General features: G+C 40.6%; 1 protein-coding gene across 1 annotated transcript in view; it reads left to right on the plus strand.

Moving 5' to 3' along the window:
* Positions 1 to 2,266: 2,266 nt before the first annotated feature.
* LOC122563024 (G protein-coupled receptor 61) overlaps positions 2,267 to 19,785 on the plus strand; it is a 36,073-nt gene continuing 18,554 nt past the window's right edge. The window contains exon 1 of the mRNA XM_043716336.2: positions 2,267 to 2,693. The gene's annotated coding sequence lies outside the window, so the exon portion shown is untranslated. The remainder of the gene's footprint in view (positions 2,694 to 19,785) is intronic.

Below are 19,785 nucleotides of genomic sequence, written 5' to 3' on the forward strand. Positions count from 1 at the left end.
ATGGATACATTGGGTGGGAGTGAGATGTGATGAATTCTCCAGGAATACACTTATTGACAATTGTTCTCACAATCTTGTGAAACCTGAAGCTGAAAATGCAGTAATTTTCTAAAAGAAAAATCACATTCTCCAGCATGGATATCCATTTTGTTGCATAAGGGAATGATTCTGAAAGGATCAAAGCGTATACTCTATTGGGTCTGCCCATTCTAATAATATTACAGACAATCTGTAGGTGGAGACAAGGAGCTCTACTCAAGTATTGGAGGGAGCAGATGTATCTGTACCAATTCCATAAGTGTACTTATTGTTACCATGCAAGAAACCTTCTTGTTAAACAGTGCCTCTTCTGTAGATACCTTATGGTGGTATTTATCATCTGGCATTAATCATTATTCAGTCCATCATTAATGCAGAATAAAGGAGGGCTCAAACAACCATTATCCACTGCCAAACAGTGGTAGATATGGCAACATTACAAAGTACTGGCAATGATAATTTGGTAAAATACCACATTCATATCTGAGTTTTCTTTTCCCAATAAGTGATTTTCCCTTATGGTTGTTCAGTGTAAGCACCTACCTTGTGAACAAAGACACCTTGGATTCAAATCTCAAGGTGATACTCTATTGACATAGGATTGAAAGATGATGGCTATTTTTGTAAAAATGTATCTAATAGTCACTAACATCCTTTAGGGGAGGAGATATGTCATTTCCTCTTGGTCTGACCAACACATGACACAGCAGTTTGATCTCCTAACTTTTGTCTGAAATAGGAGGAGAAAGTGAGGTCTGCAGATGCTGGAGATCAGAGCTGAAAATGTGTTGCTGGAAAAGCGCAGCAGGTCAGGCAGCATCCAGGGAACAGGAGAATCGATGTTTCGAGCATAAGCCCTTCTTCCTGAAGAAGGGCTTATGCTCGAAACGTCGATTCTCCTGTTCCCTGGATGCTGCCTGACCTGCTGTGCTTTTCCAGCAACACATTTTCAGCTTTTGTCTGAAATAGCCAAGCAAGCCACTCAGTTCAATAGCAATTATCATCGGCACCAAATGCTGGTTTACCAGCAAGGCTCACATTCCATGAAAGAATAAAGAAAAAACGTGGCTTAAGCCAATCCTTCTCAACATCCTTCTCCTTCTTGATTTAGCTTATTTCTGAAGAGTTGTTGGAAGAATGACAAGGAAAGGAAGAGCAGTTTGCATTCCTATAGTACTTTGTATGAACACTGAATATTCCTTTACAACCAATTTAGTATTTCTGAAAGGTAGTCACCTAAGTAATGTTGGAAATGTAAGACAAATTGCACACAATATGCTGAAAGTCAATGAATCTCCACAAACACTAATTAATTTATGACCATTTATTTGGTATCTTAATGTTCATTGAAGTTTAAATAGTGTTCAGGGAGAAATCCTTTCCCCTTCTTTAAATATAGTTACCTGAAAGTATAGATGTTTTCTTGGCTTAATGTCACAACCACAATACAGCATTTCTGGCAGTGTGGAACTCTTCATACAACAGTAAAGTGACAGCCCAGTGTATATCATTACATCTGGAGCAGGACTGGAACCTGTAACCTTATAAGACTCACAGATGGAATATGTTATTCCTGAACCAAATTCATAACCACTTAGACAGAAACAATGCACATAATAATTTCAAATTTCTCATTTAATCCAAGCAGTGTTACATAAAATAAATCTTTACCATGATTGCAGAAATTATTTTAACCAGGAAAGTGTGGCAGTTTTCCTATGCAGACTTGAAAAAAATTCATCAAAAAATATTTAAACAGCAAATTGAAAAGCTTTCTGTCTTTACTTACCTAACGTGTAGCTTCGTTGTTGAGTTGGAAAGTTGGAAACACAAAAGGAAGCAATTTAGACACATGTCCAAGCCTATTTGGAAAAGAGCTAACAGAATAATCCCACCCTCTAACACTTGGTCTTTATCTTTTTAAGTTCCAGCATTTCAAGGAGAAATCCAGAATTTTTTTTTTAAATGTGTTGAGGTTTCCTGTCTCCACAGTCCTTTGGAAGTTTATGTTGCACCTTGGGGCATTTTGTTTTAAAGGGGCTATGTAAATCTAAGTTGTTGTTGCTGGTATGTTTATGTTTGGTTTGCTTTGAGCAGGAAGGCGCTAGGACCTGGTACCACTGACTGCATGTCTCTGGGCTGCTGAGTGCTGTGCCCAGATCCGCAGCGTCTGCACATGGAGCCAGCGGCGGGACAGAGAAGCAGCTTCAGTACCACGGCCAGCGCCTGGAGAGTGCGACAGCTTCAGCATCACGGCCAGCGCCTGAACAGAGGGACAGCTTCAGCACCACGGCCAGCGACGGGACAAGGCGGCAGATTCAGCACCACGGCCAACGACAGCACCCGAGCCGCGTCAGGTTCCCTTTTCAACCGTATGCCTCCACATGCATTCCGTGCCTTTATCACCTCTTCCTTCGATCATAGAATTAACTGCAACGCCAGGCGAGGAGAAGGTGTAGCGAGCTAACATATTGCAAAAAAAGCCAGTTTTGCTTTCCCATGGAATTCAATAATTAACAAATTGACACTTAAATCTGCTGTCGACTGCAAACATTTCCTTACAACATTCTGCTCATTGCAAGTGTTATTTGCAATAATCGAGAGAAGTGGATCTCCAGGATAATGCTAGATCATACTGCCCAAGTGGATCAGAGGTAGAGTTTATTAATATGGGTTTCAGTATGCACTGCGAGTACAGGCTAATTATATAAATAAATAAATGGTCTGCACTATAAATAAACTTCAGCGTTCCCCCCAAGCCCAGCCACCTCTCTTCCCCATCCCCTTGGTGTGCATTCTTGGAAATTCTGTTTTGAAGTTTACTGAATACACGGATGAATACTCAATCTTTCATTTTGTTAGTTGTCTGGCTGTGCTATTCTGAGCTGGTTGAAAACATGTATTTGTCAGTGTATGTCTCTTAGGACTTCAACCTTACCAGGGTGGAGATGAGAACTCCAATGTTGAAAACTGTGCCGCGAAGCAGACATGGAGTATTGAATTTCTAGCAATTTTTGATGAAATTGTGGCTTCCTAAATTTTTGTTTCAAAGATGAGTGGGTTCGGTCATTTTCAGTTTCCCTAGTTACCATCCTGCCAAACCCAAATCAGAAGGTCCAAGTATAATTGATATGGCATTTGATCTTCCACTATGCTTAACCCAAGGTTGATGATGAATTTAATTGAATACCAGCTTGATATGGATCTGAGGTACAAACATTGATATTTATCCATTTACTTGTTCATTGTCAAAATAATCTTGCTAAATTAGTGATTCCATTAAGGAAGCATTGGCAGATTATTTGATACTGGGCAACTGGGTCTGAATTTCTCCACGCTCACTTCATGCAGAATTTCCAGGAGTCAATAAGACTGGTTTTTGACGTTGATTCTTGGAGAACCAAGGCCAGTTGTGGGGCTTTCATCCTTCCTCTGTCTGTCCCTGCCCTGCCCTATGCCTCACTATACCCAGCAGAGATCAGTACAGACTGGTGCATTATTATATTATGTTTGTACCTACTTTGTGTTAAACAATCAATGGGGTGAGATTAAAAACATAGCAAACATAGACTTAGAGGTGCTGGTGTTGGACTGGGTTATAGTCCAACAAGTTTATTTGGAAGCACTAGCTTTTTTGGAGCACCACCTCCACAACCCCCTGATGAAGGAGCGACGCTCCGAAAGCTGGTGTTTCCAAATAAACCTGTTGGACTATAACCTGGTGTCGTGCGATTTTTAAATATGAACTAGAAGCTGGCGTAGGCCACTTGGCCCCTTGAGTTTATTCTATCATAATAAGTTTGTGGCTGATCTGGTCACTCCGCATTCTCATGAAGGTTCATTTACTGGAGCCTATGTGGAACTGTGGCTGACATTCAGAAGTTTGTCATTATGAATTGCCCAATAAATGCAATACCATCCAGAAATTCAAACATATCATCCACAAATTATTGTGTGTTACTGTCACATCTTTTAGTGATTAATGGTCACTTTCCAACACATATAGAGTTTTCACGGCAGGGATACAGTCTGTTACCTCAATATTTGGAAACAGGAGAAGCCCACTCAGTCCATCAAGTCTACTCTACCATTTAACTATATGATGGCTGATTTGTACCTCAATTGTGTTTTCACACTGTACTCCACATAAAAGTACTTTGAGTTGAAAAGTGTGGTGCTGGAAAAGCGCAGCAGGCCAGGGAGCATCTGCAGTCTTCACTTTCCCCATAAAAGTACTTTGATCCAATTGCAAAAACAAACCTGCATTTATATATCACCATTGGCAGGAATGTGATCAAACAAAATTTGATAGCAAGATACTGGAGGTATTTGAACATGTGATCAAAAACTTTATTGATGAGGTGGGTTTTAAGTAACATCTTAGAGAAGAACAAAAAGAGGGGGCATTTTAAGGAAAGAATTTCAGAGTTGAAGGCCACTAGTGGAACAATGAAAACTCAAAAACTAGTCTCTTTTGATCATCCACTAACTTTCATCTAAAAGATAATTGTAAATATTTCTTTTACTCTGGGCAACTAGAAACAGGCAATAAATGCCGACCTTGTCAGTGACGCCCACATCCTGAGAATGATTCTATTAAAAAAAATTCTTAGTGAGAGGCAGATGGGGGTGATCAAAATCACCATGGCAACCAAATAATTCAATTCACTGCACCAACTAGTTGACTGTAATTTGTTTTTATTTATAAATGAATATTGTTTAATGACATGTTGTATTTTATTTGGCTTTGGGTCAATAGCTGTGTCCAGAGCATTGTGAAAACATATCAATTTAGTTCTCATCATTGATACAGGCCTGATCATAGACTGAAAAACATAGATATGTAAACTATAACCTGATTTCTCCAATTAAAACGAGTTTCTAATCTGAGGGGGGAGGAGGTGTGGTTGTTGGTTTGTTCTCTGCATCAATTTCAAAAATGTCTTAAACTTGAAAGTTTATACACAACTCTCTCTTCAAGATATTCATTTCCCTCTGCCATAAAACAGCAAGTTGGGCATTCATCCTCCCTTGGAAAGCCCGCTTAGCTGACTAATCCTTTCTGCCGTGTTTCTTGTCCTTACTTCTTCTGTTCTTCATTGTTTCTGTCATCATAATAAGCAGTTTCTTCACTGTATACCTCATCCACCGCATGACCTGTCTGCTGCCATCTTGTATACACCATTTGCTCTTCTATATTCCACTCTCCACTTGTGTATTCTGCTGGCCTGCCTATCCACCTTCTGTTTGTTAATCCATTACTTACTTCAAACTGCATTTTAATTAACACAAACAAGTTATTGAAATCATTTCTGGGAAGCGTGGACAGGCAAAATGGAACTGTGAAAGATATAAGGAGGACAAAGTGAGAACACTGAACATAAATAGGCTGTACAATCTTTCAGTACTGCTAGGAATGATAAGTGGTGTGCCACAAGGATCTGTTTTCAGGCCACTGCTGTTTGTCATTTTTATAAATGATCTGGAAGTGGCCATAGAATGATGGGTTAATAAATTTTCGGATGAGACTAAGGTAGGCAGAGTTGTGGATAGTAATGAAGGGTGTTGTGGATTACAGGGAGACATAGAAAAGGTGCAGAGCTGAGCTGAGAAGTGGCAAAGAGAGGTTAATGCGGAAATGTGTGAGGTAGTTCACTTCAGAAAAAATAACAAGAATGCAGAGTACTGGGCTAATGGTAAAATTCTTGGCAGTGTAGATGAACAGAAAGATCTCAGTATCCAGGTGCATAAATCCCTGAAAGTTGCCACATAGGTTGATAGGGTTGTTAAGAAGGCGTATGGTGTGTTGGCATTTATTGGTAGGGGGATTGAATTTCAGAGCCACAAGATCATGCTTCAGCTGTACATGAAACTGATAAGGCCGCACCTGGAATATTGTGTGCAGTTCTGGTCACTGCATTATAGGAAGGATGTGGAAGCTTTGGGAAGGGTTCAAAGGAGATTTACTAGGAAGATGCCTGGTATGCCCCATCTACCCTTTCAAATCTTTTAATAATTTTAACCATTTTAATTCGATCACTTCTGAACCTTTGATACTCAAGGAAATACAGCTTAAAATTAAATACCTGCCATGATAACTGAATCCTTTTAGTCCCCTGATGATAATGGGTGTAAATACTGAAAGGATGCAGAGAGAGTGGAAAGAGGGGTCAAAATACAAAAGAAGGCTGACAGAATGTTGAGAGAGAAAACATGGCGAGAAGCAAAGACTGAGAGAGGGAGGATGGAGACAGGGAGGTAGTGGAGATAATTTTCTCAGTATACATTACTGGAAAAGAATCATTCCTGTGGGGACCATGGGAGAATCAAGGCCATGATTAGGAAGATTAGTCCCAGTGCAGAGTGAAAACAAGAGTGCTCATGTGATTCACTCAGAGAGTGCGGAATAAGTGTGACAGTTTGTGCTGAAAGAAGAGATGGAGCGGTAATGAGACATCTTGTTTCGTGTTAGGGGGATGGCCAGGGTGGGGGTGAGTGGAATGGGGGCGGTGGGTCAGGTTTTATTTTCTGCACCTGAACACGATGAATTTCCAGCCAGATATTCATTCATAAGAATAAAAACAAAGAACTGCGGATGCTGTAAATCTGAAATAGAAGCAGAAAGTGCTGGAGAAACACAACAGGTCTGGCAATGTTTGTGAAGAAAAGACAGAGTTAATGTTTCAAGTCCAGTGACCACAGACAATGTCAGACCCGCTGAGTTTCTCGAGCACTTTGTTTCTGATTCATTCACAGGTGGCTAGTGGGTTTTTTTGGGGGGGTGGTGGGTGTCTGGAGATTGATAACAAACACTTGAAACAGAATAAAAAGCTTGTATTACTAGGACTAACTAATCTAAGCACAGTATGGAATGATGAAAACAGCAAAATAGATGCTTCATACTGCATCTATCACACCTCTGGATGCATACAGACAACAAAATCACTGTACTATTTTTAGGGATTGTTTGAATGTAAATTTTCAATTGGGTCAGCTGTGTAAGAAGTGAGACAGCTCGGAACTAGCTGCATTTGATAGAATTCAGCATTGTTTGGTTCAGGTGGTCCTAATCCTCAGGAAACAGTAACAGTGAGGCTGTAGGTGGCTTTCTCCTGGCTGCGGTCCTGAAGCAGTGGAGCAAGTGAGGCATTTGATGAAAATAAAATATCCCACTGCATCACTCGAAGAGACATGAGAGAGTTCCCCTGAGTATACTGGCTAATGATCATCCAACATCACACATCACAAACACACGTTGATATTATTTCTGTTTGCAAGAACTCTCTGAGCACAAATTGGTAGCTGCATTTCCCTTCAGTCAATCAGTAACCACACTTCAAAAAGTATTTCATTGACATCTTTTTCTTCCTACAGTGTAGGGATGTGGAGATACTGTGCATCACAAAGAGTCAATTACTGTAATGACAAGCTGACTTTGTTGGATCTGCAAAATCTGTCTCTCTCCTATCCAAGAATTACCAGCTGAACCTGATTTTCTTTCAACTTGCTGTTGCTGCACTTTCTTGCATAGCTCCCAGACCCCACTGTTGGCTGTGCCTTCAGCTGACTGGTCTCTTATCTCTGGAACTTGTCCCTAAAACGTTCTACATCTGTCCTATTCTTTAAAATGATCCTAAAAACCAAGCTTTTTGCTTCATATCCTAGTGCCTTCTTTATGGGACTTGGTGTCATGTTTTGTCCAATAATTGCTCTTGTAAAATGCCTTAAAATGTTTGAGGTACTATGTATATGCAAATTATTATCTAAACTGGGTAAAGGAACATAGCGGGAGTTTACGAGAAATAAGAAGGGCAAGTTCAGAGGAACCAATGCCTGAGCTTTCATTGGTTAATGAAGAACTAATGTGATTGAAAAGAATTAGGTTTGTCCCCAGAAACAAAGGGCATGTAGAAGATACTTTTCTAAAGTATTATCAGGACAAGTGGCTGTTGTGGTAGAGACTGTTACATAATTTACAAAGGATGTTGGGTACGTATTTCATGAAATTACTGATTTGTTACAGGGGAAGAGAAAAGATGTAATTTGATAAGGGGGAAAGACAATGAAATGGATAATTGCACAGAATTCACAGCTCTGCAATTAGCTGTTCGGCCCAAATGATTCATGTCAGGACCTCTGCCCCTCATAAATCTCCTCTCACTCTGCTTTATCTTACCTGATCAATGGATCTTTCTATTCCTTTCCCTTTCATGTGTTTGTACAGCTTCCCATTAAAGGTATCTATCCTACTATTCACCTCATCCACTCGCTGTTATAGTAAGCTCCACATTCTCACCCCTCACTGGGTAAAGAACTTTCACTTGAGTTCCATATTTATTAGGGACTGTCATATTTATGATGCCTGGTTTTGCTAGTAGAGAGTTCAGCAGAAGATTCTCACTGGAGCTGATGGATTGAATGGAATTATTGTCTGCTGTAAAGTCTGTAATTTTAAGACCTAAGCAGTATTAATAAATTATTATTAAATGCCTCATTTCTGATTAAGGGCTTATGCCCGAAACATCGATTCTCCTGCTCCTCGGATGCTGCCTGACTGGCTGTGGTTTTCCAGCATCACACGCTTGACTCTGATCTCCAGCATCTGCAGTCCTCACTTTCTCCTAATAAATTAGAGAGATGAGAAAGCTTGTGAAAAAGAGATTAGTTTCAACGCTTAAGCTATAATTGGACATGGACCTATAAATAGGATGAGACATTTGAAAACACTGGTGAGACCTCAGCTGGAGTACAGCATCTCATTCAGTGCATCAGGTTAAGGACTTGGGAGACTTTGGATGGAAATTCATCCTTAAAGTGGTGAAGATTAAAGAGCGATTTAACAGAGGTGTTCAAACTATGAAATCATTCGATTGAGTAAATAAAGAAATTAAATAAATTGTGTCTAACCAAATGTAATTGGAAGTGATTGTCTGTATTCAGTTTAGAAGAATGTGATGGGTTGGGGGGAGAAGTTGGGAGGGGATCTGATTGAAACTTACAGCGTACTGAGACATTTGGAGAGAGTGGATATGGAGACGATGTCACCACTAGTAGGAGAGACTAGAACCTGGGGTCACAGCCTCAGAGTGAAGAGACGACTCTTTAGAACTGAGATGAGCTGGAATTTTTTTAGCTAGAGATTGGTGTCTCTCTAGAACTCATTGCCTCAGAGGGCTTTGGTACTCTGTGGAATGTAAATAAGACTGGAATAGGTAGATTGTTGATTAGTAAGGGGATCAAGCATTATGAGGAGAAAGCAGGAGAATGGGGTTGAAAAACATATCAACTATCAATGAATGGTGGAGAGGACTTGGTGGGCTTAACGGCCTAATTCTGCTCTTGTATCTTAAGGTTACAGCAAATGGAGCAGAGGGAGTGATGAGGATGATTTTTCTTTTACATAGGGAGTTGTTGTGATCTGAAACGTGCTGCTGGAAGGGTGATGGCAGGGAATTAGATAAATAATTGAAAGGGAAATATTTGCAGGTTTATGGGGCAAGGACAGGAGGGAGTGAGTTAATTGTCTCCTTTTTTTCAAAGTTGGTTCAAATGGTCTCCTTCTGTTCTCCTTTATTCTGTGACATGGTGAGGAAAGGGTCATTATTTGTGGGTACAGCTATTCATCAGCTGGTGCTTATCAGAAAACCATAGAGAGCATGACCATGTTGTTTGGGGTCAATCAGTTCTGAAGAAGGGTCACTGGTCCCGAAATTCTGCTTTCGTTCTCCAGACCTGCTGAGTTTCTTCAGCAAATTCTGTTTTTGTTTCAGATTTCCAGCATCTGCAGTTCATTGTTTTATCTATCATTGGTCAATCAGTCTTATCTGCCTGAACAGGTTTTGGAGATCAACTCTGTGGTACATCCCAGCACCACAAAATTATTGAATCACATAATACACAAGCTCATCAAGTCTGTACACTACCTGAACTGCTGGAAATCTTAAGGAAAGAAGGAAAATAAGTGAAAAGTATAAAATAAACATTTTGTATTATAATGAAAATTACCTTCAAGGCAGTTGTAACTGTCATTGGTGAATGAAGATTATAGTCAGGTTTTGAACAATTGTTCGATAAAGTTAATGATTCACAAGCCCAATAGCAGACACTTACTCAAACTGATGTGAGTGAAGAGCTCAGAGAGCTTGCCAGCAGCTCGATGATCCTGTTATAAATCCACTGACTCTGTAGCTAGAGCTCAGCATGTTGAGTGATAGGGTGATAAGCAGACAGCCTTTTCACACCCAATGGATCACACCAGCATGTACAGGTGTTGTGTCTGCACAGAGTCATTCCGCATGAAAATTGTCTCTAAGTTCTGATGATATTCCTGCTAAGTTGTCTATTCTGTTGTGTAGTGCAGAAGGCTTATTCTGGGCTTGAGGCACCAGTGTGTGGAAGGGAAAAAAATGAATATTAGGTTAATTGGAAATTACAGCACAGATGGAGGCCATTTGGTCCATCATGCCTGTGCTGGCTCTTAACAAACCTTATCAATAAGCCCCGTTTCCCTGTTCATTCCTGGAAAAAAAATCCCTTTCAAGTTTTTATCCAAATGTTTTTTTGGAAATTCCTATTAAACATGCTTCCACCATACTTTCAGGCAGTACATTCCAAATCAGAACAATCCACTCTCCTCACCTCCTTGCTGACTTTGTCAATTATCTTACATCTATGACTTCTGTTAACCAACTCTCCTTATTTTCTGTATCAAACTCTTTATGACTTTGTTCACTTCTGTTAAATCTTTGTTTGATATTATTAAGAAATTCATAGTTCAAAAGAGATTTACCAGAATGTTGCCGGGTATGGAAGGTTTGAGTTATAACAAAAGGTTGGATAGGCTGGGACATTTTTCATCAGAGCACAGGAGGTTGACAGGAGACCTTATTGAAGTTTATAAAATAATAAGGGTATAGATAGGGTTAATGGCAGTTGCTTTTTCCCTAGGAAGTGGGATTTTAAGACTAGTGGGCATATTTTTAAGGTGAGAGGAGAGACATTTAAAAGATTTGTGGGGCAAAGATTTATACAGAGAGTGGCTCGTGTGCAGAATAAGGAAATGTTGGATGCAAGCAGAGTTACACATTTAATTGACACTTATGTAAGTACATGAATAGAGATATCGGCCAGGAGCAAGTAGGTGGGACTAATTTAGTTTGGAATTATGTTAGGCAAGGACTGGTTGGACCCAAGGGTCTGTTTCAATGCTGTATGATTCTATGTCTCTAGAACTCTTTCTAGTCCACGGAAAATAACCCCACCTTCTTCAGTTACTCCACATGGCTAAAATTAAAAACCAAAAGACCATAAGACACAGGAGCAATTTGGCCCTTTCTCCTTGCTCCGTATGGCTGATATATTTCTCAACCCCATTTTCCTACCTTTGATCCCCTTACTAATCAAAAACTTATCTATCTCTGTCTTTAAAATACTCAATAACTTAGCCCCCACAGACTCCTAAGTTTCAGAAACTTTGTTCAATATTAGAGGCTTCAAAAATGTACTAAATCTTGGGTCTATCCCATTGTGCACTTGGATGGTCTGAGATTTGCCTCTGTTACACTGAGCACTCTATACCAGTTATTACTCCTCTGATATGACAATGTCTTGATTTATGTCGCCATTTCTTTTCTAGATTTCATTTTCATTCTATTGGCTTGGTCCTTACCATCTACATTTGTCACTCTTCCTACTCTCCTTTGAAAACTTTAATGCGAATGTCAAACTGACTACTGTGTGGAATAACATTGATGCATTTATGGGGAAAGTTTAAAATGATGCACATGAGTGAGAAAAGAATCAAAGATGAGATGGACGAGTTTGGGAGGAAACTTATATGGAGTGCAGATTTTCTTTATAACGGCATGGGATGTGGTTCTCATTGGCATGGCCAACATTTGTTGCCCATCCCTACTTGCCTTTGGACTGATACACTCACTAGGTCATTCCAGAGGGCAGCTAAGAGTAAACCACATGTACACAAATCAGGTGAGGATTGCAAATTTTCTTTTCTATAGATCATAAGTGAACCAGATAATTTGGATGTCCTTGGCCTGCACATCCAAGGTGAGATTTGAACCTATGTTTGCCAGTCGCTATGATTCCAGCTGATGTGATTACTGGACAATTCAGATCCCAGAATTAAATCTGACTTGGTAAATTGTACTTTGTTTTATTTTTAATTTAACAAAACTACCTTTCACTGAAACATAAGTGCACAAGGCTACAAATTTGGTTTCAACAATGAAATAAGTTTATTTCAAAAATGAAATCAAAATAAAATAAAACAAACATAAACTACCTTTTGAAATTTTGAAACCAAAAGAGAAAATGCTAGAAAATCTCAGCAGGTCTGGCAGCATCTGTAAGGAGAGAAAAGAGCTGATGTTTCGAGTCTAACTGACCCTTTGTCAAAGCTGAAAAAAAGGGAGGTATTTAGGGAGGTATTTATACTAGGCTGAGAGAAGGTGAGTCATAACTCCAGAAACAAAGGTAGCAATAAAGGGGTGATAATGACAGTGCATAGAGAGTTTTCATAGATTAGATTAGATTACATCACAGTATGGAAACAGGCCCTTTGGCCCAACAAGTCCACACCGACCTGCCGAAGCGCAACCCACCCAAAACCCTACATTTACCCCTTACCTAACACTATGGGCAATTTAGTATGGCCAATTCACCTGACCCTGCACGTCTTTGGACTCTGGGAGGAAACCGGAGCACCCAGAGGAAACCCACGCAGACACAGGGAGAATGTGCAAACTCCACACAGTCAATCGCCTGAGGCGGGAATTGAACCTGGGTCTCAGGCGCTGTGAGGCAGCAGTGCTAACCACTGTGCCACCGTGCCGCCCACCAAGATTATAGGGAGATTAGGAGCTGAAGCCAGCGCTATGTGACAAAATATGTGGGGGGTGGGGGGTGGGGGATGGGGGTGGGGGATGGAGGGGGGTAGGGGTGAAGCAGAGGCAAAATGGAAAACAGGGGAGAAGGGTAGCAAAGGGGGAAGAGGAGAGGAAAAGGATAAGAGAGTGGGGAGCAAGAGAAAGAGAGACAATCAAGAAATAAGAGGTACAGAACAGTAAAAAAAATTTTTTTTAAATGAAATAGAATTATCTGAAGTTGTTGAATTCAGTGTTGAGACCGGCAGGCTGTAACGGGCCTAGTCGGAAGGTGAGATGCTGTTCCTTCAGTTTGCATTGAGCTTCACTGGAACATTGCAGCAGGCCAAGGACAGACATGTGGGAGTGGGAGCAGGATTGTGTGTTGAGTTTTATTTCATTTATCTTTTTTTATATATTGTTTTCACTGTTCTGTACCTATTATTTCTTGATTGTCTCTCTTTCTCTTTTGCATTTTGCCTCTGCTTCACCCATCCCTCACATATTTTGCCACATAGCACTGGCTTCAGCCTTGGTCCTATAATCTCTCTATGCACTGTCATTATCATCTCTTTATTGTTACCTTTGCTTCTGGAGCCAGGACTCACCTTCTCTCAGCCTCGTATAAATACCTCCCTATTTCTCCCTTTTTTTAGCTTTGACAAAGGGTCAGTTAGACTCAATATGTCAGCTCTTTTCTCTCCTTACAGATGCTGCCAGACCTGCTGAGATTTTCCAGCATTTTCACTTTTGGTTTCAGATTCCAGCATCCGCAGTAATTTGCTTTTAAAATTTTGATTTGCTCATTCTCGGGATGTGGGCTTTGCGTCCAGGCCAGTATTTATTGCTCATCCCTAATTGCCCAGAGGGCAGTTAAAAATTAACCACATTATTCTGTAACTGGAGTCATATGTAGATCAGAAATTTTCTTCCCTAATGACATAAGTGAACATGATTGGTTTCTCACCAAAAATCAATAAAGGTTTCATGGTCATCATTAGATTGTCAATTCTGCATAGTTTATTTATTTGAAATTCAAGCATTTGCTGTGGTGGGATTTGAACCTGGGTCTCTGGAATAATAGCTTAGGGAGCAAGCCATTAGATCATCACCTCCCTATCTAAACATATCACAATTTGAAAACAGCACAACAAAATCCCATTTACTTCCTGATCTCTTAGCTTTCCAATTACTCAAACATCTATAGAAATTCCTTTCCTATCAAATCTGTAGTTTTGCTTGAACTACTCTTTTCAAGTTCTCAGCCTGTGAACTGTGAGGCCTTTACAGATGACACAAAGTTGAGTGGGAGGGTGAGCTGTGAGAATGATGCAGAGATGCTTCAGTGCGACTTGGATAAGCTGAGTATGTATGTGAATACATAGCAGATGAAGTATAATGTGGACAAATAAGAGGTTAATCATTTTGGTAGCAAAAACAGGAAATAGAATTATTATCTGAACGGCAGTAGATCGGGAAATGCAGAGAACATAGAACATAGAACATAGAACAATACAGCACAGAACAGGCCCTTCGGCCCACGATGTTGTGCCGAATTTCTAACCTAGATTAAGTACCCATCCATGTACCTATCCAAATGCCGCTTAAAGGTCGCCAATGATTCCGACTCTACCACTCCCACGGGCAGCGCATTCCATGCCCCCACCACTCTCTGGGTAAAGAACCCACCCCTGACATCTCCCCTATACCTTCCACCCTTCACCTTAAATTTATGTCCCCTTGTAACACTCTGTTGTACCCGGGGAAAAAGTTTCTGACTGTCTACTCTATCTATTCCTCTGATCATCTTATAAACCTCTATCAAGTCACCCCTCATCCTTCGCCGTTCCAACGAGAAAAGGCCGAGAACTCTCAACCTATCCTCGTACGACTTCCTCTCCATTCCAGGCAACATCCTGGTAAATCTTCTCTGCACTCTCTCCAAAGCTTCCACATCTTTCCTAAAGTGAGGCGACCAGAACTGCACACAGTACTCCAACTGTGGCCTAACCAAAGTCCTGTACAGCTGCAACATCACTTCACGACTCTTGAATTCAATCCCTCTGCTAATGAACGATAATACTCCATAGGCCTTCTTACAAACTCTATCCACCTGAGTGGCAACCTTCAAAGATCTATGTACATAGACCCCAAGATCCCTCTGTTCCTCCACCTGACTTAGAACCCTACCATTAACCCTGTATTCCGCATTCTTATTTGTTCTTCCAAAATGGACAAACTCACACTTGGCAGGGTTGAACTCCATCTGCCACTCCTCAGCCCAGCTCTGCATCATATCTAAGTCCCTCTGCAGCCGACAACAGCCCTCCTCACTGTCCACAACTCCACCTATCTTCGTATCATCTGCAAATTTACTGACCCACCCTTCGACTCCCTCATCTAAGTCATTAATAAAAATTACAAACAGCAGAGGACCCAGAACTGATCCCTGCGGAACTCCACTTGTAACTGGGCTCCAGGCTGAATATTTACCATCTACCACCACTCTCTGCCTTCGACCGGTTAGCCAGTTTTCTATCCAATTGGCCAAATTTCCCTCTATCCCATGCCTCCTGACTTTCCGCATAAGCCTACCATGGGGAACCTTATCAAATGCCTTACTAAAATCCATGTACACTACATCCACTGCTCTACCCTCATCCACATGCTTGGTCACCTCCTCGAAGAATTCAATAAGACTTGTAAGGCAAGACCTACCCTTCACAAATCCGTGCTGGCTGTCCCTAATCAAGCAGTGTCTTTCCAGATACTCATAAATCCTATCCCTCAGTACCCTTTCCATTACTTTGCCTACCACAGAAGTAAGACTAACAGGCCTGTAATTCCCGGGGTTATCCCTATTCCCTTTTTTGAACAGGGGCACAACATTCGCTACTCTCCAGTCCCCTGGTACCACCCCCGTTGCCAGTGACGACGAGAAGATCATTGCCAACGGTACTGCAATTTCCTCTCTTGCTTCCCACATAATCCTAGGATATATCCTGTCAGGCCCGGGGGACTTGTCTATCCTCAAGTTGTTCAAAATGTCCAACACATCTTCCTTCCTAACAGGTATCTCTTCTAGCTTACCAGTCCAACAAGATCTGAGGTGCAACAAGATCTGCGTGTCCTTGTACACCAGTTACTGAAAGGCAATGAAGAACACAAATGGTATGATGGCCTTCATAGCGAAGGGATTTGAGTACATGAACAGGTATATCTTCCTGCAATTGTATAGGGCCTTGATGAGATTTCAAATGGAGTATGTTATGTACAGCTTTGGTCTCCTTATCTGAGGAAAAGTGTTCTAGCTGTGGAGAGATTGCAATCAAAGTTTACTGACTGATTCCTGAGATGGTAGGACTGACATATGAAGAGAGATTGGATCATTCCTGATGTAGGGCTTATGCCCAAAACATTGATTCTCCTGCTCCTCGATGCTGACTGACTTGCTGTGCTTTTCCAGCATCACACTTTTGATGAGAGATTGGATCAGTTAGGACTATATTCACTGGAGTTTAGAAGAATGGGGGAGGATCTTATAGAAACCTATAAAATTCTAACAGGACTAAAACAAGGGGTCACAGCCTAAGTATACGGGAAAGATCATTTAGGACTGCTTACCCAGAGAGTGGAGAGCCTGTGGAATTCTGTGCCACAGAAATTGGTTGTGGCCAAAGCATTGAATACTTTCAAAAAGGAATTAAATATAGTTCTTAGGACTAAAGGGATCAAATAAGTGTCAAAAGCTTCTGAATTGGATGATCAGACATGGTCATATTGAATGGTGGAGCAGATGAAAATAGCTGAGTAGTCTACTCCTGTTCCTATTTTCTATTTTTCTATATTTGCCTCGAATATTCACATAACTGAGAGCTTAGACTTTCAGTCTATTAATATTCTGCAGATTCTAATCAAACACTCTTGGTCTGGAAGTTTCACAAACTACAATCTTTCACTATGATAACTTATTTCCTTAGCCAAACTTTCTAGAAGAAATTAATCTTGCTTCTGACTTCATTCAAGTATCTTTTGAATGTTTGAAAACCTTTTGTTTTAAAAAAAATATGCTCATCCTAGATTTCACTAAGCCAAGGGGTTGATGTTTTCTCTCTCTGGTCCTAGACTCCAATAACACTCTCAGAGTCACACACTGGTTTAAAATCCTGGTTCCAGAAAGACTGATCTAGTTAATTTTAAATTCTTTCATAAAAATAGGCCAGCACCCATATGCCAAAGATCCAAACTCTAAAACATGTGCTGTTAATGTATATAAATCACAGCTTTCATCACACAGTGAAATAGACTATGTCATTGGATTACCAATCCAGTAATTTTACCGTTATGCTGCTAACTCTTTATGAATACAGCAAAGATTGGTAGTCCATATCTGTACTCCTCCCTACATTGTATTTAATTTCTTTCTTTTGTTTGTCACATTTATTTTCTCATTTACCTCCTCTTTAATTTTGTCTCTCCCTACTGCTCTGTGACTCGCACTTTCATTTTCTCTCACAAACCATATCTTACAATGCCTTTTCATTTTTGGAAAGATCATGTGTGTGCATGTACAGAGGCTGACAAGGTCAGTGTTCGATATCAAAGAGGGAGGCTTAAAATCATAACGCGCAGATGGATGATAGAAAGTGCAACATGAGGACGGCAGAAAAGGAAATAAAGACCCTGTGTTATATTTAATTGTGTTTGCACAATCTGGCCAAATTTTATGGCAAGGAAATGGACAGAAATGGCCAGGGAAGGGATTAGAGTTACAGGTAAAGTTGAGCCCTAGGTTTCTGAAAGAAAGGTAGGATGTGAGAAAAGGTAGGAATCACTGCACAGAGAAATGTTATCAGGAACATGGTATTTTTAGGGCTGTAAACGTTCACTGAGACACAACCAAATGGCATTTTAACCACTCCAGGTTTTTGTAATAGTACTGATTACTTGGAAACTTCACAGACCTTTACTGAAAGAAATCTCTTTAGTGAAGTTGCTTACTTCAACCCATTAGAAAATATTGTTGCTTGATTTTAATTTCTGATACACACGTTATTCTCAGCATCCCAGCAAGCGGGACTGACCCAAATTGCCCTTCAGAAGGTGGTGTGGGTTTGATGATGCCAGCCAGTTTAGGAGATAGTTAAGAATCAATCACATTACTGTGGGACTGGAGTCACATATTAATTGCTGAAGGATGGCAGTTTTTTTTAACATGATATGAAGTTCCAAAGATGGGTCATGGAACTTGAACCATTAACTCTGTTCCTCTCTCTGCAGATGCTACCAGAATTGCTGAGTTTCTCTAGAATTTTATAATTTTATTCCATATTTTCTCTATATGAAGTATTTTGCTTTCATACTCTTGGATTATTAGTCCAGCCTTCAGTGTGACACTTAAAATGTCCTTTGTTTAATATGTTCTTATATTTGGAATATTAGAATATGAAAGGTATAGGTGAGAGTGATCAAATTAACTGTGCTGAGAGTTATGGAGAGATATATCATCAGGAGTGTCCCTATCCAACACTCCCAGGGCACATACAACATAGATTTAAACTAAATTGGCAAGTGGATGGGATCCTGACAAGTAGTTTAGAGGTGAGGGAACTGAGATGGAATTACAAGTTAAAATACTCACTGAGTTTGGAAGGCGGGGAATGCACAGGCTTGATAACAAAGGAATGAGCCAAGGCTATTTGGATTATATTTTAATTCAAGGAGCCTGAGGAATAAGACAAACTAGCTGCGAACACAGATAGACACATGGAAGTAAGATATCATAGTTTTGACTGGGACTTGGTTGAAAGGTGGGCAGGCTTAGCTCAATATGCCTGGATGTAGGAGGTTTTCAGATGAGATTTTAAAAAGGGGGAGAGAAGAAGCGGGTGCAGATTGCAATATTGTTCAAGGAATCAGAGAACTATTTTGGGGGGCTGAATGGCCTTCTCTTATTCCAATGCTCTGAAATTCCTATAAGGGAATGTTACTGCTCATAGGAGAGACTAAGACCAGTGGGCACACTCTCAGAATATAGCAGCACAAATCTAAGACTGAAATGAGGAGGAATTTGAGGGTTGTGAATTTTAATTTTTTTTCATTTTGTGTGGTGTGGGCATTGCTGGCTGGAGACTTTAGAACTCCTTGCCACAAAGAGTTGTGCAGGCCAGGCTGGGATGGATCCGTTCTTAATCAGTCGGGGAATCAAGAGTTAAGGGGAAAATCCAAGAAAGTGGATGTGAAGAATGTAGGATCATCGATGATTTTATTGAATGGTAGAGCAGGCTGGAAGTCGAGAGTGTGCTGCTGGAAAAGCACAGCAGGTCAGGCAGCATCCGAGGAGGAGGAGATGAGAGGCAGGAAGTAAAGAGTGATGGTAGAAGGATGTTTTAGTGACTGGAAGTCTGGTTCCATGAGGTTTGGTGCTGGGGCAATTCCTGTTTGTGGTGTACATTAATAATTTGGACTTAAACGTAGGGGTTATGATTCGGATGATTAAAATATGACACTATAAATGCTGAATAGTGAGTAGGATGGCTGCAAACTGAACATAGCAATGTTCTGTTAGGCAGGTAGGCAGAGCAGAGCAAAATGGAATTCAACCTGGGAAAGCTGTGAGGCAATGTGTTTGGGAACACTGACAAAGCATGAGATTACATTCTGAATTGTAGGAGCATGGAAAGTACTTATGATCAAAGGGATAGCTACAACCTTTAAAATGTAGCAGAACAGGGGGATGAGGTGATTAAAATGGCATATGGAACACTTGCCTTTATTAGTCAAGGCATAGAGGACAACAGCTGGAAATGCTGGCTAGGCTCCAACTGGAGTACATTGTGCAGTTCTGGTTACCACATTTTAGGAA

Source organism: Chiloscyllium plagiosum, unplaced genomic scaffold (assembly GCF_037043375.1).
Source record: "Chiloscyllium plagiosum isolate Xiang-an unplaced genomic scaffold, Cpla_swu_hap1 HiC_scaffold_26, whole genome shotgun sequence".
Taxonomy (NCBI): domain Eukaryota; kingdom Metazoa; phylum Chordata; class Chondrichthyes; order Orectolobiformes; family Hemiscylliidae; genus Chiloscyllium; species Chiloscyllium plagiosum.